A 22,521-nucleotide genomic window follows, 5' to 3' on the forward strand; every position below is an offset into this window, starting at 1 on the left:
TTTTCCAGGAATGGTTCCACAAACATGACAGTGAATACAGTTTACTTCAGTGGTCTGCCCAGTCACCAGATCTCAATCCAACTGAGCATCTGTGGGATGAGATGGAACTAGCTATTCGGAGTAGAGATCCACTACCAACCAACTTGACACAACTGTGGGAAGCATTGGCATTAATAATGGGCCAGTATCCCTGTGGAACACTTTCGACACCTTGTAGAGTCCATGCCGATGAATTGAGGCTGTTCTGAGGGCAAAAGGGGGTGCAACTCAATATTAGGAAGGTGTTTCTAATGTTTTGTGCACTCAGAGTAGCGCATATGTGAATCTTCTAGCAACTTCAAATCTCATTCCACTCACGAACACTTCAACTAGTAGCTATTTCATATAGATGGTGGACAGTATGAAATACAGTAGAGAAGATCTACTTTACATAAAACATGAAATAATGGGCTATATCAACTTTTTCAATGGGCTTCATTAGAATGGGGTACAAATACATAGACTTGCATAGGCTACACAAACACAAACGTTGCATAAACACGCGCATACACGCACTCTCAGGATTGGCACACTACCCATAGCAACTGACAACGGTGCCCTAGCAACCATTGGGCATCTTGCCAAGCAATTGAGGTTGCCAGGCAATCTCAGTGTTCCCATGGTAACATTTTATTTGCTGCATTTGTAAATAAGGTATGGGGAGAGATAAAAGGGGGTTTGGGAAGGATAGCTACTACAGCATCTCATATCATCTTGAGAAAGCTAATAATTTATGGTCTGGGAGTAGCAGATACTTACCCTGGCATTAAATTAAGTTGTTATCTGGCTGAAGAGGGAATGTTTGTCTGTGGGGTGGTCTGAGCCTTGCTCTCCCATACAGGAAACCAGACCCAAGGTCTGAATGTGACTCCGGAGAGGAGTATAACACACTCCCCAACGTCTAACAGTCACATAACCACACTCAAAAAAATGATGAAAATAAAAGGGAAAAGAATTACCACATATCCACACAGTACACACAGTTTATACTCCTACCTGCCTCAGCTCTGGTGATGTAATGCCTGTCATGTCGACTTGCCGTCCAACTTAATCCGGTTTTCCAGTTAGGGGAGGAGACGATGACAATGATAATAGTGGGAGGTCGAGCCACACACAGTAGCTTAGCTGTCTGTCACTCATATCACAGAGGAGACCGTCTTAAGACGTTTCACTTTTGAAGTGTGTCAAAGGTGTATCTGTCACCTGAGCTCATTATTTTTAGCTTTGTATCCAGAGAAAATAATATCAGTAATTGGCAAAGATGTCTGTGAAGACAGTGACAGACAGGCACATTTGATACCAATGCAGCTGTCATATCGATCTAGTGTCTCTCTCCAGTCAGTCTAGTCAGAAGCATATCAATGTAAAAGCTTTTGTTTTTGCGTTCTTTCCCTGGTTACGTTAAAGTTTATTCTCTTTATTCCTAAAAGCTGCATCTAATTTAAGACTTTGTCAATCTCTCAACTTTTGATTACAGAAACAGATGTTAAGCTTATTGTTTCAACAAACAAGCTTTTGTTACTTTTGTTTCTCCTTTTTTCCCTTATATCCTTAATGGATAAAACATTTTTTTAACTTCCAGAAGTCAGCAATGGGCTAATGTCCTATCTTCAGTGAATATCCAGTGGGACACATCTGTGTCCCAAATGGCACCCTATTCCCTGCATAGTGCACTACAATGGGCCCTGGTCAAAAGTTGTGCCCTATATACAGTAGGAAATGAGGTGCAATTTGGGACGTAGACACGGCCAGTTATAGAGATGGGCTGGGAGGGAGCCACCCACTGTAAAACAGCTGGAAAGTGTGACCATCCATCAGTCAACTGTGCAGTACCAAATTTGTCTTCCGTCGATGGATGTGCTTCCCTCTCTCACCTTAACAAGCCCAACTCTGGAGTTTGGTGTAAAGTCACAGATTTCCAGATAGCTTGATAAGTGCATGTATTGTCACTTCCTGAATATACTGAGGAATTTCTAATTCATTTTTTATAAATATTCTGTATCACTTTTTTTCTTGACAGTGGATCTCTATGCTCCGAACCTCCAACCCTCTCAGTGATTTTTGGGTCAATCAAGTGGTTTGAATGGTAACCTACAATAGCTTTACCCGACCCCAAACCAACTGGGGTTCATAGACTCTGCCATCCAACATGAGGGCTTTCCATCAGGCTTATGTTGGCACACAAACACACACAAGCAGACGGGCTGAGAGCTGGCATTGGCACAGCCATGCCGCATACACGCGTGATTCGACTGCGAATTAGACAGTGAGAGAGATTGAAAGGGGAGGAGTGGAATCAAGGGGGATGAAAAGGGGAGACCTGTATGAAAAGAGAGAGTGTCCCTAAAAAAGAAAGAGTTGAATTGATTTCTCAGACAGAAATGGACTAACAAGAGGCACTTAAGCCGGGCAATGAAAGTGAATGAAGGGTAGACATGAGGGTGGGGTAGAGCGAAGGAGAAAGAAAGCGAAAGAGAAGTGGCAAATGGGGTTTGCAGTTGGATGCCATTCAACATGAGTTTTAAAAAAATGTTTACGATCTGTCTTGTCTCCACTGCTCACACTTGAAATTCGCACTAAATCTATTGAGGGAAATAATAGTTGGTCTTTCCCACCTGATATACATAACCAGTCAAAAGTTTGGACACTCCTACTCATTCAAGGGTTTTTCTTTATTTTTACTGTTTTTTTACTGTTTTTTTCTACATTGTAGAATAATAGTGAAGACATCAAAACTATGAAATAACACATGGATTTGTGTAGTAACCACTAAAAGTGTTAAACAAATAAAAAAAAAATATTTTATATTTGAGATTCTTCAAAATAGCCACTGAAATAGCCACAAAATAGCCAGTTGATGACAACTTTGCACACTCTTGTAAGGCACAGATCTGGGAAAGGGTACCAAAACAATTCTGCAGCATTGAAGGTCCCCAAGAACAAAGTGGCCTCCAGGAGACCAAGATCCCGGTGGTCACTCTGAAAGAGCTCCAGAGTTCCTCTTTGGAGTTGGGAGAACTTTCCAGAAGGACAACCATCTCTGCAGCACTCCACCAATCAGGCCTTTATGGTGGAGTGGCCAGACGGAAGCTGCTCCTCAGCAAAAGGCACATGCAAAAGTCAGCTAAAGGACTCTCATACCATGAGAAACAAGATTCTCTGGTCTGATGAAACCAAGATTGAAATCTGTGGCCTGAATGCCAAGCGTCACGTCTGGAGGAAACCTGGCACCATCCCTACTGTAAAAGCATTGTGGTGGCAGCATTATGCTCTAGGGATGTTTTTCAGCGGCAGGGACTGGGAGACTAGTCAGGATCAAGGGAAAGATGATCGGAGCAAAGTACAGAGAGATCCTTGATGAAAACCTGCTCAGGACCTCAGACTGCGGGCGAAGGTTCAACACCTTCCAATAGGACAACGACCCTAAGCACAACGCAGGAGTGGCTTCGGGGGAAGTCTCTGAATGTCCTTGAGTGGCCCAGTCAGAGCCTGGACTTAAACCTGATCGAACAGCTCTTGAGAGACCTGAAAATACATGTACAGTGACGCTCCCCATCCAACCTGGCAGAGCTTGAGAGGATCTGCAGAGAAGAATGGGAGAACATTTCCAAAATATAGGTGTGCCAAGCTTATAGCGAGCGTCATGACCAAGAAGACTCAAGGCTGTAATCACTGCATAGGGGGTTCAACGAAGTACTGAGTAAAGGGTTTGAAAACTTATGTAAATGTAATATTTAATATTTGTACACACACATATATATATGTATATGTATGTATATGTATATATATATGTATGTATGTGTATATGTATGTATATGTATGTATATGTATATGTGTATATATATGTATATGTATATATATATATGTGTATATATGTATATGTATATATATATGTGTATATATGTATATATATATGTGTATATATGTATATATGTATATAATAAAATATTGGAACATTTGGAAAATTCTCGAAAATGATGTTGTGGCTTTAGAAGCTTCTGTCTCTTTTTTTTCTTCTGTCTTTTTCAGTTCTGCCCACAAATTTTCGATGGGATTGAGGTCAGGGCTTTGTGATGGCCACTCCAATGCTTTGACTGTGCTGTCCTTAAGCCATTTTCCCACAACTTTGGAAGTATGCTTGGGGTCATTGTCTATTTGGAAGACCTATTTGCGACCAAGCTTTAAATTCCACACTGATGTCTTGAGATGTTGCTTCAATATATCCACATAATTTTCCTCCTCATGTTGCCATCTATTTTGTGAAGTGCACCAGTCCCTCCTGCAGGAAAGCACCCCCACAACATGATGCTGCCACCTGCTTGCTTCACAGTTGGGATGGTGTTCTTTGGCTTGCAAGCCTCCCCCTTTTTCCTCCAAACATAATGATGGTCATTATGGCCAAACAGTTCTATTTTTGTTTCATCAGACCAGGGGACATTTCTCCAAAAAGTACGATCTTTGTCCCCATGTGCAGTTGCAAACTAGTCGGGCTTATTTAATGGCGGTTTTGGAGCAGTGGCTTCTTCCTTGCTGATCGATATTGGACTTGTTTTACTGTGGATATAGATACTTTTCTATCTGTTTCCTCCAGCATCTTCACAAGGTCCATTCCTGTTGTTCTGGGATTGATTTACACTTCGCACCAAAGTATGCTCATCTCTAAGAGACAGAACGCGTCTCCTTCATGAGCGGTATGACGGCTGCGTGGTCCCATGGTGTTTATACTTGTGTACTATTGTTTGTACGGATGAACGTGATACCTTCAGGCATTTGGAATTTGCACCCAAGGATGAACCAGACTTGTGGAGGTCTACATTTTTTTTCTGAGGTCTTGGCTGATTTATTTTGATTTTCCCATGATGTCAAGCAAAGAGGCACTGAGTTTGAAGGTAAGGCCTTGAAATACAACATAACATATAACATAATTTCCAAATCACTACACACTATATTGGATGTTGTTTTATCGCACTCTTATTTCCACCAATTAATATTCTAGTGAATACAGACCCTTTTGCCTGAGTAAAGTGATGATTAAAAATTCAAAGAGCGACAATACTTCCATTCCAATGTACTTTTTGTGGTTGACGAAAGAGAAAGTGAGAGAAATTATGAGACTGAACCCAGTCTTTCTAGGCTGCTTCAGAATAATGACGTTTTCTCCGTATTCAAGGGTGTGAAGATTTCAGATGCACCACATTATTGTTTATGTAGGTCAGATAGAGTGCCTGGCTGTGAGACAGTGAAAGTGTGTACCAAATCGGACCCTATTCCCTAAAGAGCCATAAATAGTGCCAGATCTGGTCAAAAGTAGTGTGCTATAAAGGCAATAAAGTGCCATTTGGGACTTAGCCAAGGTATTACCGTGAGTGAGGGAGAGGGAATATCTTGAAGGTTCAGTCATTTACCACAAGAGGGAGACAATACCACAGAAATGCATTGGGTGGATACATTGCTTAACCCAAACGCAATGTTGATCACTTTGAGTCTGTGAGTTCTATCATGCCACCCTGTACAATGTTAGGATATAAGTTAACAAACCTGTTTAGAAAATACACAAACATTTTATTCAGGCTGACTTTTGAACAAGTATTGAATTGGATGATCAATCAGGTGAAAGACATACTGTATTCAGTATGAATTAAAGTACTGAATTAAAGTACTACTTAAGTAGTTTTTTGGGGGTATCTTTACTTTACTATTTATATTTTTTGACAAATTCTACTTTTACTACATTCCTAAAGAAAATAATGTACTTTTTACTCCATACATTTTCCATTTACATTTTGACAGGAAAATGGTCAAATTCACGCACTTATCAAGAGAACATCCATGTTCATCCCTACTGCCTCTGATCTGGCGGACTCACTAAACACAAATGCTTTGTTTGTAAATTAATGTTAGCCATGGGCTCACTACAACACTATCTGTACATTTTTGAAATTAAGAAATTGTGCTGACAGGTTTGTATAATATAAGGAATTTGAAATTATTAATACTTTTACTTTTGATACTTAAGTACATTTTAGCAATTCCATTTACTTTTGATACTTAAGTATATTTAACTTACTGGGCGACTTTTACTTGAGTCATTTTCTATTAAGGTATCTTTTATTTTTATTCAAGTATGAATTTTGAGTACTTTTTCCACCACTGACTGTAATTTAGAGTAAAAATACTCAAAGAAAGGGACATGGTTAGAGAAACAGATAGGCCATTAAAGACAGACATCAGCGATGACTCTGCTCTAAGAGGGCTCTGCAGTGTGAGGTAGTTGGTTGTATGGTTTCGCATAATAAACAGTCCGGAGATAACTGTACAACCTTCTAGCTTTCCCTGCGGTGTCACCAATACATCAGTCAAAGATGGACCCCTTCTCTCTCAACTCCCTTGTGGTAAGTATGAACAGTTGACTAAAGAACCCATGACAGTTCTTAGACAGAGTGGGGCATTTAGAAAGTGTCAGGTCTATGCTATAATTCTCTCACTCTAAGGGGGGGGGGGGGTAACCACAATGTCAATTAGATTGAAATAGACATTTAAAACAAACATTTTTGGGCCTTCCACCTGCACCGCCTGGTATAGAGGTCCTGAATGGCAGGAAGCTTGGCCCCAGTGATGTACTGGGCCGTACGCACTACCCTCAGTAGTGCCTTGCGGTCCGAGGCCGAGCAGTTGCCATACCAGGCGGTGATGCAACCAGTCAGGATGCTCTCGATGGTGCAGCTGTAGAACATTTTGATGATCCGAGGACCCATGCCAAACTCCTGAGGGAATAGTCGTTGCCGTGCCCTCTTCACGACTGTCTTGGTGTGTTTGGACCATGATAATTTGTTTGTGGTGTGAACACCAAGGAACTTGACACTCAACCTGCTCCACTATAGCCTCGTCGATGAGAATGTGGACATGCTCAGCCGTCCTTTTCCCGTTGTCCACTATCATCTCCTTTGTCTTGATCACATTGAGCGAGAGGTTGTTGTCCTGACACCACACTGCCAGGTCTCTGACCTTCTCCCTGTAAGCTGTCTCATTGTTGTCGGTGATCAGGCCTACCACCGTTGTGTCATCTGCAAACTTAATGTTGGTGTTAGAGTCGTGCTAGGCCATGCATTCAGGGGGTGAACAGGGAGTACAGAAGGGACTAAGCACGTACCCTTGACGAGCGTCGGAGCCAGTATTGTAGGATACAATCTCAGTCCTGATGCTTTGCCTGTTTGATGGTTCGTCTGAGGGCATAGAGGGATTTCTTATAAACGTCCGGATTAGAGTCCCGCTCCTTAACAGCGGCATCTCTACTCTTTAGCTCAGTGCGGATGTTGCTTGTAATCCATTGGTTTCTGGTTGGTGTATATACACGTATGGTCACTGTGGGGACCACGTCATTGATACACTTATTGATGAAGCCGGTGACTGATGTGGTATACTCAATGCCTTCAGATGAGTTCCAGAACATATTCCAGTCTGTGCTAACAAAACCGTCCTGTAGGTCATCATCTGTGTCATCTGACCACTTCTGTATTGAGCGAGTCACTGGTATTTCCTGCTTTAGTTTTTGCATGTAAGCAGGAATCAGGAGGATAGAATTATGGTCAGATTTGCCAAATGGAGGGTGAGAGAGTAAAAGTGGTCTAGAGTTTTTTTTCCCTCTGGTTGCACATGTAACATGCTGGTAGAAATTAGGTAAAACGGATTTAAGTTTCCCTACATTAAATTCCCCGGCCACTAGGAGCGCTGCCTCTGGATGAGCATTTTCATGTTTGCTTATGGCTTTATACAGCTCGTTGAGTGCGGTGTTAGTGCCAGCATCGGTTTGTGGTGGTAAATAAACAGCTATGAAAAATATAGATCAACTCTTTTGGTAAATAGTGTGGTCTACAGCTTATCATGAGATATTCTTCCTCAGGCAAGCAAAACCTCCAATGATTGCATGTTGGCCAATAGGACGGATGGTAGAGGCGGGGTTACACACTCGCCGACGAATTCTGACAAGGCACCCGGCCTGGTATCTGGAGTAAACCCTTTGCATCTGACTTGTTAAAACTTCTTATGGCTGCAGGGGCAGTATTGAGTAGTTTGGATGAATAAGGTGCCCAGAGTAAACGGCCTGCTCCTCAGTCCCAGTTGCTAATATATGTATATTATTAGTACATTTGGATAGAAAACACTGAAATTTCTAAAAACTGTTTGAATGATGTCTGTGAGTATAACAGAACTCATGTGGCAGGCAAAAACCTGAGAAAAAATCCAAACAGGAAGTGGAAAATCTGAGGTTTGTAGTTTTTGAACTCAGCCCGATCGAATGCACAGTGGGAAATGGTTTAGGTTGCACTCCCTAGGGCTTCCACTAGATGTCAACCGTCTTTAGAAACTTGAATGAGGCTTTTACTGATGTGTGGCCGGATGAGAACTCTTTGAGTCAGTGGTCTGGCAGAGAGCCAGGTCCTGGTCATGCGCATTTCACATGAGAGCGACCTGGCTTTTTTACAGACAATGGAATTTTCCGGTTGGGCCGTTATTGAAGATTTATGATAAAAACTTCCTAGAGATTGAAATGTTTCTACCTGTAATTTAACTTTTTGAACTTTTCGTCCAACGTTTGGCTGGAACTGCACGAACGTTTGGATTTGTGTACTAAATACCCTAACAAAAGTAGCTACTTGGACATAAATGGACATTAAACAAATCAAACATTTTTGGAATTAGGATTCCTGTGAGTGCATTCTGATGAAGATCATCAAAGGTAAGGGAATATTTGTTATTTCTGTTGACTCCAACATGGCGGATAAATAAGAAAGATTATTGCATGGTTTGCTTTTTCCGTAAAGCTTTTTTGAAATCTGACACAGCAGTTGCATTAAGGAGAGGTATAACTATAATTCCATGTGTAACACTTGTATTTTCATCAACATTTATGATGAGCATTTCTGTAAAATTGATGTGGCTATGAAAAAAATAAAAATCACTGGATGTTTTTGGAACTACTGAACGTAACACGCCAATGTAAACTTAAAAAAATATATAAATTAACTTTATCAAACAAAACATACATGTATTTAGGGGAGGCAGTGTAGCCTAGTGCTTAGAGTGTTGGACTAGTAACCAGAAGGTTGCAAGTTCAAACCCCCGAGCTGACAAGGTACAAATCTGTCGTTCTGCCCCTGAACAGGCAGTTAACCCACTGTTCCTAGGCCATCTTTGAAAATAAGAATTTGTTTTTAACTGACTTGCCTAGTTAAATAAAGGTAAAATAACAAAAATGAAGTCCTATGAGTGTCATCTGATGAAGATCATGAAAGGTTAGTGATTCATTTTTTCTTCTCTGCTTTTTGTGACTATCTTTTCGCTGTGAAAATTGCTGTGGCTTGGTGGTGTCCTAACAATCATTTGTGGTGCTTTCGCTGTAAAGCCTATTTGAAATCGAACACTGTGGTGGGATTAAACAACAAGATTACCTTTAAAACAGTATAATATACATGTCTGTTTGAGGAATTTTAATTATGAGATTTGTTTTGAATTTGGCGCCCTGCACTTTAACTGGCTGTTGTCATATCAATCCCATTAACTGGATTGCAGCCCTAAGAAGTTTTAATAAGGAGTTCCTACATTTGAATGTAAAAATGAATTTTAAAATGTAGTATAGTTTTGTTCGTTATCTCTGGGGCCCTTAGGATGACAAATCGGAGCAAGATTATAGAATGTAACTAGATTATTTACCTTCAGAGGTGGTATCAAACCAGTTGCCGTGATAAAAGTTATTGCTGTGCACGCTCCTCAAACAATAGCATGGTATTTTTTTCCACTGTAATAGCTTCTGTAAATTGAACAGAATTTAAGCTTTCTGCCCATAAGACATGTCTATGTCCTGGAAAGTTGTCTATTACTTACGTCATTCTAATCGCATTAGAAACAACTGTCCCGGTTTAGGGACACCGATCCAGAAGCTCTTTTCGGTCATAAGAGACAGTGGCGGAAACATTATGTACAAAATAAGTTAAACAAACATTGTGGGAAAAAAAAATACAAAAATAGCACAATTGGTTAGGAGCCCGTGAAACGGCAGCCATCTCCTCTGGCGCTATTATCTCCTCCCTGACCAAGGCCCTTCGCCACTGATTGCTCAGTTTGGCCGGGCAGCCAGCTCTAGGAAGTATCTCGGTAGTTCCAAACTTCTTCCATTATAAATGGTGGAGGTCATGGTGTTCTTGGTAAGGCAGGGTTTACACTTACAAACACACACCACCAGTTCACGTGAAGGGTTAACACAGTTTATTCTTTATTAGCTACTGGCAGTGTTCCTGATATACACAACTCAAACAATCAAAGTAAATATGTCTTCGCCAGTGGAAGGTCCTTTGGGGTTCACTCCGTGTTGAAATCTTCAGTTCGGTTATTCCGGTAAACCTCCTTCTCCACCGTATGCTCAGTCTCCAATAGCCGCCGCCTCCTCCTTCACCTGCCAGGGTCAAAGGAAAGACAAAGAAAGCAAACCCAGGGCGCGGTTAAGTAGAGGCCCTGAGTGGTTTCACCTCTTTGCAGTTTAGTCTCTAATTACAACTGGAGACAGGTGTGGCTGTTCTGCTGCAGTCTGGAAGTTTCCCCTGATCTGCCCCTGGTCCTTCCTCTGGGGAATACTTGGGAATCCCACACAACCCCTGAAACCGCTACAGACCCTAATATTCGATGTGTTTAATGAGAGTTGCATTTTTTGGGATTGAATTAAGAGATTGTTGTGGTTGTAATGTTTTTTTCTTTGTTAGAGTGCTAATTTTGTACTATTTGAAAGTTAGACCCTAGTCTCAATTGGTTTCCCCTAACTAAATAAAAGTTGCATTTAAAAAAGGCACACAGACTGGATTATATGGCCACTGCCTTTGAATAAAATGGACTGTGAGCATTGTTATACTGTAATCTCTTAAATCTGCCATCTTCACAAGAGTCTGCTGTTCTGTGTGGTTGCACGAAGTGTGACAATATGTACGGTCATTAGTATCAAAATGTCCAAATGCATGGGAGCTCGTGTGGGAGCTCCCCCACCGTACCGCCTCTCCCTCTCTCCTCTTCCTCTCCTTATATCCCCCCTCCACTCCCCTTAGTCCCCCCAGTGTGTCTGGCTAGTGGCTCAGACAGTCAGTATCCGCATTGCGCAGTGCTCCAGTAAGGAGGGGAAAAGAGCATATATCAGCAATCTGTGCCTGCCACTGCTCTTTTCTTTACGCTGACAAAGAAAGACTGCCTTGGTCTCGCCTCCAGTGGAAGAAATATACCCAGCATGGCACTAGTGCCAACTATTGTCTGCTATTTTGGAACTGTGTGCCTGTCCAATCATGGGCTTGTTGGGGCATTTTTATTATTTTTGACTTTTCTTCCGTCAGCCATTCTTGATATGATAACCAATTGTCTCACATGGAATTATCTTGAACTTGTGTTGGTTAAAAGTGCTACTCAAGTGTAGTGCAGAACAAGTGAACAATGTAACATGAAAATCATTTCACAGTGAACCTGTTCATGTGTGCAGTTAAGTTAAATGTGCCTCTGCCAAATAGAAATGATCTATGAAGAGATGGCAGACGTATGCATATTATAGTTGGGATTCTAACTGTAAAATGTTTATATTAACAGATATTTATAAGCGGATTCTTAGGGACATATTTGCTGCAGAGGGACTGAGTGTTGTTCAGATGTAGAGATGATGATAGCTGTACAGTACCAGTCATATGTTTGGATACACCTACGTCATACGTTTGGATATTTTCTACATTTTAGAATAAAGACATCCAAACTATGAAGTAACACATATGGAATCATGTAGTAACCAAACAAATGTGTTGAACAAATCCAAAATATATTTTATATTTGAGATTGAAGTGTGAAGCGCATGTGAAATAACTCAGTTTGCCTTGCACTCCTTTTAAACAGAGCAATTTTTTTACAACTTTTGCAAAGGGTAAAGTCTACAAAACTTAGTCCACTCTGTTCTTAACAGATTCTAGTTACAGAAAACTGTATTGAGATCAAATGTTAAATTGATGAGAACATTTGCAGAATGTCGGCCAAAATCTCGTTCCATCTTCTCCCACTGCCCGCCAGTGGGCTTCTTCTCACTGGTAGTGAGTGGAAACTCCAACCGGATGCTTCACATTTATACATCCAGTGAAATATGTGTCTCATTGTTCTATCTGTGCTACACTGTTCAGTAGTGGGGCAAGGCTCTGAAGAGGACGTACGGCAAAATGAAATATGTCTGGATGTAAACAGGGCATTAGTGTCTATCTGCTCCCGCTAATGCCTCCGTCCTCCACTCTCCCTCCCTCTAGCTCTCACACACATTTGCTCTCTTTCCCAAATGCACGAGCACAGCAGCGTGCACACACACCACACGTGCACGTGCACACACGTACAGACACACATGCGCACACACTTAGACTTCAAGATGGGCGAGACAAGAAGTCACGCCTGAAAAGGGTGAGAGTATGAGCAAGAAAGAGAGACAAAGGGAGGAGGAAGAGGAAATAGATGGAGATGAGGGGAAATGGAGTGAGAGACAGAGATGGGGAGGCTGGGACAGAGTGGTGAGAGTCAGCAGGCGACAGAGAAAGAGAGGGACTGTAGGCTTGCATATGTGTGTTTGTGTGTGGGGGATGCATGTAGGTGACACAGATTTATCAAGGGAGTGGGTCAGAGATGGAGGCGCCGGCTGGTGTTTGTGGTATTGTGTTGGGAAATTATGGCTGTAGGTGCAGCAGTAATGGAATCAATGTGATTGTCTTTGTGTACCTGTCTCACACCCTGGCTGCTTGGACTTTAATCGCCCAGAGAATTAGGGATCTGACTTAGCACAGGGAGACAGCCACAACAGGCAGGAACAGAGCCTGGGAGATGAAAAGAAGCAGGAGAGAGACAAATAAGAAAGAGAAAGCTGGGGGAGTAGAGCGGCCACCTTTTTAATTTTACTGTCTAGGCTACAGCCCTGAAAAAAGGAAGACAGTGAAGATGGAGCAGTTTTAGGGTTTATTGTGCTTTATTTCCTTTACCGATTGAATAATTACATTTTTTTCTCAGGGGGATAATGGATCAATAACTAATCAAGTGTGTGTGTGTGTGCAACTGTGCATGTTTGCGTGTGTGTGTGGCTCACTCTTGTGTATGTATGTACAGTATGTGCACACAGTCATGTGTGTGTGTTCAAGTACCAGCTATAGCCAAAATGGTGAGTGGACATAATCGAAAAATGCTCCATCTTCACTGTCTTCCTTTTTTCAGGGCTGTAAGCCCATCTATCGAAGCTATCTATCTGACCTCTTCGGCTAGCCTCCTTTATCCTCTTTACATTTTTTCTCTCACAGTTTCTTTTTTTCTTCTTTTTTTTCACAATTTGTTTTTGTTATACTCACCCTCTCTCTGGTTTTCTCCATCCACCTCCCTCTTGTGCTCTTATGCTTTGGCAAGAAAGGAGGAGCTCGTAAAACTGGGATAGGGGAAACCAAAGGGGAAAAGAGGAAAGAGGGGTCTAATTTCAGACAGCACAGTACATGCTCCATGCACTTTTCTTGTGTTGGGTTTATTTGTATTTCTTTGCACATGTATGTATGTATGTATGTATGTATGTATGTATGTATGTATGTGTGTATGTATGTGTGTGTGTATGTATGCATGTATGTATGTGTGTGTGTATGTATGCATGTATGCATGCATGCATAGATTTATTTTTTCTTGCTACTGCTGGCTTTTGATGTGCGCCATACAAGTACACACGGTATGTACGTCATGGCAGTGTAGCCGATACACTTAGGTTTTGTTTTACTGAGTTCAATGAGGACAGTCACACATTGAGTGGAGCCTGGTGACTGTATGTTCATCAGATGCTCCTCAAACACTAATTGTCTGGTTAGTTTAAAAAATTAGCCTGCCAGTCTCGTTCAACAGTAACTGTTTGTCTGTCTGTCTACCACTAGGGGGTGACGTTAGGTACAGTGTGGAGAACAAGTATTTGATACACTGCCAATTTTGCAGGTTTTCCTACTTACAAAGCATGTAGAGGTCTGCCATTTTTATCATAGGTACACTTCAACTGTCGGAGACCAAATCTAAAACAAAAATCCAGAAAATCACATTGTATGATTTTTAAGTAATTCATTTGCATTTTATTGCATGACATAAGTATTTGATCACCTACCAACCAGTAAGAATTCCGGCTCTCACAGACCTGTTAGTTTTTATTTAAGAATCCCTCCTCTTCTCCACTCATTACCTGTATTAACTGCACCTGTTTGAACTCGTTACCTGTATAAAAGACACCTGTCCACACACTCAATCAAACAGACTCCAACCTCTCCACAATGGCCAAGACCAGAGAACTGTGTAAGGACATCAGGAAAAAAAGTGTAGACCTGCACAAGGCCAGGATGGGCTACAGGACAATAGGCAAGCAGCTTGGTGAGAAGGCAACAACTGTTGGCACAATTATTAGAAAATGGAAGAAGTTCAAGATGACGGTCAATCACCCTCAGTCTGGGGTTCCATGCAAGATCTCACCTCGTGGTGATCAATGATCATGAGGAAGGTGAGGGATCAGCCCAAACCTACACGGCAGGACCGGGTCAATGACCTGAAGAGAGCTGGGACCACAGTCTCAAAGAAAACCATTAGTAACACACTACGCCGTTAAAATCCTGCAGCGCACGCATCTGGATGATCCAGAGGAGGAATGGGAGAAGGTCATGTGGTCTGATGAGACAAAAATATACATTTTTGGTCTAAACTCCACTCGCCGTGTTTGGAGGAAGAAGAAGGATGAGTACAACCCCAAGAACACCATCCTAACCATGGAGGTGGAAACATCATTCTTTAGGGATGCTTTTCTGCAAAGGGGACAGGACGACAGGACCTTATTGAGGGGAGGATGGATGGGGCCATGTATCGCGAGATCTTGGCCAACAACCTCCTTCCCTCAGTAAGAACATTGAAGATGGGTTGTGGCTGGGTCTTCCAGCATGACAACGACCCAAAACACACAGCCAGGGCAACTAAGGAGTGGCTCCGTAAGAAGCATCTCAAGGTGCTGGAGTGGCCTAGCCATTCTCCAGACCTGAAACCAATATAAAAATCTTTGGAGGGAGCTGGAAGTCCGTATTGCCCAGCGACAGCCCCGAAACCTGAAGGATCTGGAGAAGGTCTGTATGGAGGAGTGAGCCAAACATCCCTGCTGCAGTGTGTGTGCAAACCTGGTCAAGAACTAGAGGAAACGTATGATCTCTGTAATTGCAAACAAAGGTTTCTATACCAAATATTAAGTTCTGCTTTTCTGATGTATCAAATACTTATGTCATGCAATAAAATGCAAATTAATAACAAAAAAATCATATCAATGTGATTTTCTGGATTTTTGTTTTCGATTCCTTCTCTCACAGTTAAATTACAGACCTCTACATGCTTTGTAAGTAGGAAGACTTGCAAAATCGGCAGTGTATCAAATACTTGGTCTCCCCACTGTATATAGACATTGGATGGACTGGAATGAAATGCATATACAAAATATTTGTGTCCCGTATCCTGTGTCCCTGAATGATTCAAATGAAAACACTAGAATAGTTCTGTGTATCAGTACCTCCCAATTATTTCTTACCCCTGTCTTCTTTTCCTATTTCAGGAAATATCACCAGCAAGTTTGGAGTTGAAGAGATGAGCCATTATGAGGTGGAGCCGTCCACCAACCCAACAACACACTCAACACTATGGTATCCAAACTAGTGTCATATTGACTCTTACTTTCAGGGGACGTCATAAGTAAGTTTACCATTAACTTTTGTTCGCCATTTTGTAACAAAAGCCTTTATACACCTCCCACCATCATTCAACCAATGCCTCTGATTGTGAAGTTCTAATATTATATATACTCTTATTATCTTTCTTGTGTTGTATTTTAATCCTCAAATAGATTCACATGAGTCTATTTAGAGACATATCTACGGGTGTTTCGTTGTCCCTGAGACCCTTAACCTGTGATTACTTTAAAGGTCACAGGTGAGGTCCTTGGGAACAAGGCTGCATGCATGTTCATCAGAATCTGGGTGAATAAAAAAAAAACTAGAAGAGGGGTTGAATGATATAATCGGGATCAAGAAGATGTCATCAGATGAACAAGCAAGAAAGCATGGATGTATCATCACCAAAAGCATCAGTTACCCTACCAGAATTGTAACATGTTCCATTGCATGTGAAATGACTTGATAACCTGTGTCCAATGCATTTGCAATGTATTTAGAAACTAAAGGCACTCCAAACAACCTTTAAGGTGTTTGTGAAAGCAAAGACGGGTGGAATGCTTTTTTAATGTGTTAAAATATGACTTGTGTTACAAGAAAATGTGTTATTGTGAAATGATAGTATATCAAACAAGTTTTGAGCATTTACATTTCCAGTAGGTTGCCCTCACAAAATGATTTAATAGAGTAATCATATGTGTACTATTAGCAAATAATATCGCTAAAGTTCAATGTACTAGATAGAGGAAAGACCAATTTTCTTGGAAAATATGGATAAGGAAGGTATCATGTTCAATGAATGGCATTGTAAATCAGGATGGTAAAATGTTGTCACACAAGCAATTAACAAAGGTATGTATGGCATATAACCAACTCATGGGGAGACCCATGAGGTGACGCACATTTGGCCCAGTGTCGTCCGGGTTAGGGGAGGGTTTGGCCGGCCGGGATGTCCTTGTCCCATCGCGTTCTAGTGACTCCCGTGGCGGGCTGGGCGCATGCACGCTGACACGGTCGTCAGTTGTACAGTGTTTCCTACGACACATTAGTGAGAGTGGCTTCCGGGTTTGGCAAGCAGTGTGGCTTGGCCCTCGACCTTCGCTTCTCCCAATTCCGTACGGGAGTTGCAGGGTGGGACAAGACTGTAACTACCATTTGGATATCATGAAATTGGGGAGATTATTTTTTTATTTTTTACATTCTCCCCACTAAAATAATGCTCAATATATGGGGCATTGAACAGTCGGCTCTGTGCGGACTCTACCACAAGGATTATCAATAGATAATCTCTTTTGACATTGTCCTTCGGTGACTCACTTTTGGAGAGGTCCATGAGTTGTTGTTTATGTGATAATGCCAGAGAAGCCAGTGTTTGGATTTAAATACTGGCAGGGGTGTTGTTAGGCCTGAGACTAAGTCGAGCAAACCGTGCCAATATATCCTTCAAACACCGGCTTCGAGGGCATTATCACTTTTATACAACGGCTTACCAACATATTCAAATAATGATTGACATATTTTCTTTAAAAACTTTCAGTATTTTTGATCTGTATCTATGGACGCGACCCAGTCGTTCATTCTAAATGTTCCATTGACATACTGGCTGGCAACGTTCAGCTTGCTAGCTAGCCAGCTAGTTAACTTACAGTCACATCGAAAAGTGCAGCCAGAATAACAGCAAAGTAACCACATTTGCATTTGTTTAAACTGTTTTCTAGTGACATTAATTTCGATACATCCATAACAATGAGCGAATGAGGTGCGATTTCGTCTGGCAAAGAAAATTTGCTCACTCATCGGGACACTGTTGTTCAGAGGAGCTAGCCAACAACACAGCTAACACAATCACTTCAAACTGAAACAGGAAAGACTGCAAACTATCTTAGTTTTGTTTGACCTTTTTTCAATTGACATTTCTTTGTATATATCCATAAAAAATTATGCCAACTGATTCATGATTTCGACTGGCTGAGATACGCTGCCTGCCTGTCTGTCTCGTCTGGACTCCAGACACATTCATTACTATGGGACAGCTGAAGATCGAATTTGAATATTGAAACAATGTTGCAAATGTCCGAGAGACAGGCAGCAAGGTTTATACAAATCTTCGCTGTAGAAAACAAAATGTTAGTCTAGAAGAAATGTGAGAGAATGTCTAGATGCTTTTTATAGTAGAGATCAAGTTTATACATTTCTTGGCTGGGCTGATGAGACTGCGTAGATTGCGCAGATGGAACAGGCATTTTAAGGTCATAGATTTAGCCGGTGGTAATTTGTGGAATAAACACCCACACGTTCTATAATAAATCATAAAGTCTGTCATCAGATGGACCTACGAACAGTATTGTTAGGAGATTTGAAAAACAAACATCAATCAATGGGAAATATGATTATACTCTTAGGTAAAAATATTTATTTTTAGGGCAATCTCGATAGAAAGGCTACAAATAGAGAGGTTCAAGACCCTTGTAAAATAGAAGGATGTATTGCAAAGGGAAATAGTAAAATGGTAGTGTACTGGGAAAGATGGGTTAGTCTATGGACATCTGAGGGTTTGGAATTAAGATTGGAGCGATTGGTTGATTGGCCATATAAATATATACAGTACCAGTCAAAAGTTTGGAAGCACCTACTCATTCCAGGGTTGTTTTTGTTTTTTTACTATTTTCTACATTGTAGAATAATAGTGAAGACATCAAAACTATGAAATAACACATATGGAATCATGTAGTAACCAAAAACATGTTAAACAAATCAAAATAGATTTTAGATTCTTCAAAGTAACCACCATTTGCCTTGATGACAGCTTTTCACACTCTTGGCATTCTTTCAACCAGCTATTTGGTAAAAGACCAAGTCCATATTATGTCAAGCACAGCTCAAATAAATTAGGAGAAATGACAGTCCATCATTACTTTAAGTTATAAAGGTCATTTAATCCGGAAAAGTTCTATGATGAAACTCTCATGAGGACCGCCAAAGGAAAGGAAGACCCAGAGTTACCTCTGTTGAAGAGGATTAATTAATTAATTAATTAGGTAACTGCACCTCAGATTGCAGCCAAAATACATTTTTTTTGGTTACTACATTATTCCATATGTGTTATTTAATATTTTTTATGTCTTCACTATTAATCTGCAATGTAGAAAATAATAAAAATAACGAAAATCCCTTGAATGAGTTGGTGTGTCCAAACTTTTGACTGGTCCTTTATTGGCCAGCCTTTAGTTTTCCATGTGGACCAAGTTATCGAATGCTGAAAGCAAAGGATTGGCCATAAGGTTGTGTTTTTAGGAAGTGATATTGGTTTTTGTACAACAATTTTCTTCCATATTGTTATAGTTTTCTTAACTATGAAGTTTTTAATGTTCTTTGCTTTATCCTCTGAAAATAGACACTTAAAAAGATTCTGGAGATGAGTATGCACATCTTCAATATGTACCCATTGTTCCTCTTTAGTGCATTTAACTGCATGTCGCAAGTAAAAGCCTTGAGTAGCGGGTTGATACAATTCCAAGACTGGAAAGTTAAAACCACCCTCCGACTTAGGAAAATGTCAATATTTTACTAGACCATAGAAAGTCTGTTATGACCGAGAATACTTTCTTAGAGAATGTCTTCGGTGGGGTAATTTATATTGCTTAAATAAATACAAAAACCTTAGGAGCCATGCCATTCCATTCTAAATAGGTTTATTCTGCCTGTAAGATTTATGGAAAGATTATTGTTTTTAATTTGATCTGCTTTCATATTGTTGAGTAATAGAATAAAGTTCATCTTCATACACTGAACAAAAATATAAACGCAACATGTAAAGTGTTGGTCCCATGTTTCATGAGTTGAAATAAAAGATCACAGAAATGTTTTGTATGCACAAAAAGCTTATTTCTCTCATTTTGTGCACAAATTTATTTACATCCCTGTTATTGAGCATTTCTCCTTTGCCAAGATAATCCATCCACTTGACGAGTGGCATATCAAGAAGCTGATTAAACAGCATGATCATTAAACAAGTGCACGTTGTGCTGGGGACAATAAAAGGCCACTAAAATTTGGAGTTTTGTCACATAAGTCACCTCCAACCTTGTTTTAGAGAGTTTGGCAGTACGTCCAACTGGCCTCACAACCCCAGACTATGTGTATGGAGTCGTGTGGGCGAGTGGTTTGCTGATGTCAACGTTGTGAACAGAGTGCCCCGTGGTGGTGGGGTTATGATATGGCAGGCATAAGCTATGGACAACGAACACAATTGCATTTTATCTATGGCAATTTGAATGCACAGAGATACCGTGACAAGATCCTGAGGCCCATTGTCGTTCCTTTCACCCGCCGCCATCACCTCATGTTTCAGCATTATAATGCACGGCCCCATGTCGCAAGGATCTGTACACAAATCCTGGAAGCTGAAAATGTCCTGGTTCTTCCATGGCCTTGCATACTGGCCTTCCATGGCCTGCATGTTTGGGATGCTCTGGATCGACGTGTTCAACATCGTGATCCAGTTCCCGCCGATATCCAGCAACTTCGCACAGCATTGAAGAGGAGTGGGACAACATTCCACAGGCCACAATCAATCAACAGCCTGATCAACTCTATGAGAAGGAGATATGTCACGCTGCATGAGGTAAATGGTGATCACACCAGATGCTGACTGGTTTTCTGATCCACGCCCCTACCTTTTTTAAAGGTATCTGTGAACATTATATAAACTGTAAGTCAGTAAAATATTTGAAATTGTTGCATTGTTGCATTTATATTTTTGTTCAATATATATTTGTTGTCGGATGTCACTTATTAATTATCCTAATTATTTCATATTTTTGGTGGTCCACTGATTTCTGTATTTTTGAGGGTTTTTTTCTATTGCCATTATTTCATTAATTTTCCACATTAATTTTATATTATGATATTTTTTAGTATTCTGAAAATATTTGTAGCAAAAAGGGGGCATTGAGCTTTCAATATTGGTCAGGTATATCAGAAGATAATCTTCAAATAAAATGTGCTTATATTCATGGTTACCAATACTGATACCTGCTACATTTAGGTCCTGTCTAATTCTTTCTGCAAGCGATTCAATTGCCAGTGCAAACAGGAGGGTGGAGGGGGGACATCCCTGTCTTGTGACCCTTTCCAAAGCAATTTAATGAGATAATGTGTTATTTGTGTATATTTTTGCTTCAGGACATTTTATATAATATTTATTTGAAATGTATTATTTTAGCTGGAAAGTTAAAAGCTTCCAAAGTTTTGAATAGAAAGGGCCATTAAAGATGATCAAAAGCCTTTTCGGCATCAACAGCCATTATTGATGAATCTATATCTTGTGTGTATTGTATTAAACTGAAACATGTTCTTGTATTTGTTTGTAGGTGTCTATTTTTTAATAAACCCTGTTTTATTAATATGTATCAAGTTTAGTAAGACTTTTGCCATTCTATTGCATATAAGCTCTGTTATTATTTTATTGTCACAATTTATTTAACATATGGGTCTATAATCAGCAAGTGACTATCCAGATTTTCCTGGTTTCAATATAACTGAAGTAACTGTTTGATACATGGAACTAGGAAATACTGAATTGAGTAAAATAATATATGCCATTTAGCAGACGCTTTTATCCAAAGCGACTTACAGCATGCTGCTTACGTTTTGGTGTGGGTGGTCCCGGGAATTGAACCCACTACCCTGGCCTTGCAAGCACCATGCTCTACCAACTTGAGTGATTTGTGCTGTCATTTGTGTAAATAGGGGGGCTACTTTGTCTTAAAATGTTGAGTAGAATTCTAGGTGCTTTTCTCCATGCAAATGTTTCTAATATGTCTTCTTGGGTGATCTCTGTTTTTAGTGATTATTTGTTTGTCTGCTGATAATTGCTTCAGAGTTGTTGAGTCTAAGAATGCTATAGGATCTGTCCAACTGTTGTTCAATTCTGATTTACATGCATTTTCAGAGAATCTTTTAAAATCACGTTGTTTCTAATTAGTGCTTTTGTATCTTTATCTTTTAAAATTATAACTTATTTAGTATATATTCGTTTTGTGAGAGCTGCGAGATATTTACCAGGTTGATTTGCCATTAAACAGCATACTTTATTTGAGTTTAACCTGTAGTTGTTGGCTCTCTTCAAAGTAAAAGATCGTATTCCTGCTTAAGTTCCGTCCTTTTTTTCTTCTTTACCCTGTAAAGATTTTTTATGGGCTTTTTCTAAAATAGTGATTAATTTGTCTTTAATTTTCATTTCTAAATCAGATGTAATTTTTTGCCGAGTATGAGATTATCATCCCTCCAATGTAAGGCTGATTGGCAACCCAAATTATATTGGGGGTTGGCTTTTCTCTGTCCTCTATGTCCACATTTGTAATGATAAAGGTATTATTTATTTTTCGTTTACGTATTTAACACATTTCTGGCGCTCTGTTTATTCTCCAAACTCTGGGGGGGTTGCTGGTTAAATTGTATTTGTTTTTTAGACGCCATGAACAACCAATGGGATACCACTGGAGTGGCATTCCCTATTGGCCGGATTTGTGCTCTGGCCACTAATATGGTCCAATAAGAAGAACGCTTAAGGGTCATGACCAACGTTCCCTCTTGCCGCGCATCTCACCGGACTGCCGCGCACAACAAATACAGTATCAGCCCATGGAGAGAAGCATGAAATTGAAGTTCACTCAACTTTATTTCTACAGTTTTCCCTGTTAGGTAACACCACCAATGTTTC

This window comes from Oncorhynchus masou, chromosome 12 (assembly GCF_036934945.1).
Source record: "Oncorhynchus masou masou isolate Uvic2021 chromosome 12, UVic_Omas_1.1, whole genome shotgun sequence".
NCBI classification, from domain to species: Eukaryota; Metazoa; Chordata; class Actinopteri; order Salmoniformes; family Salmonidae; genus Oncorhynchus; species Oncorhynchus masou.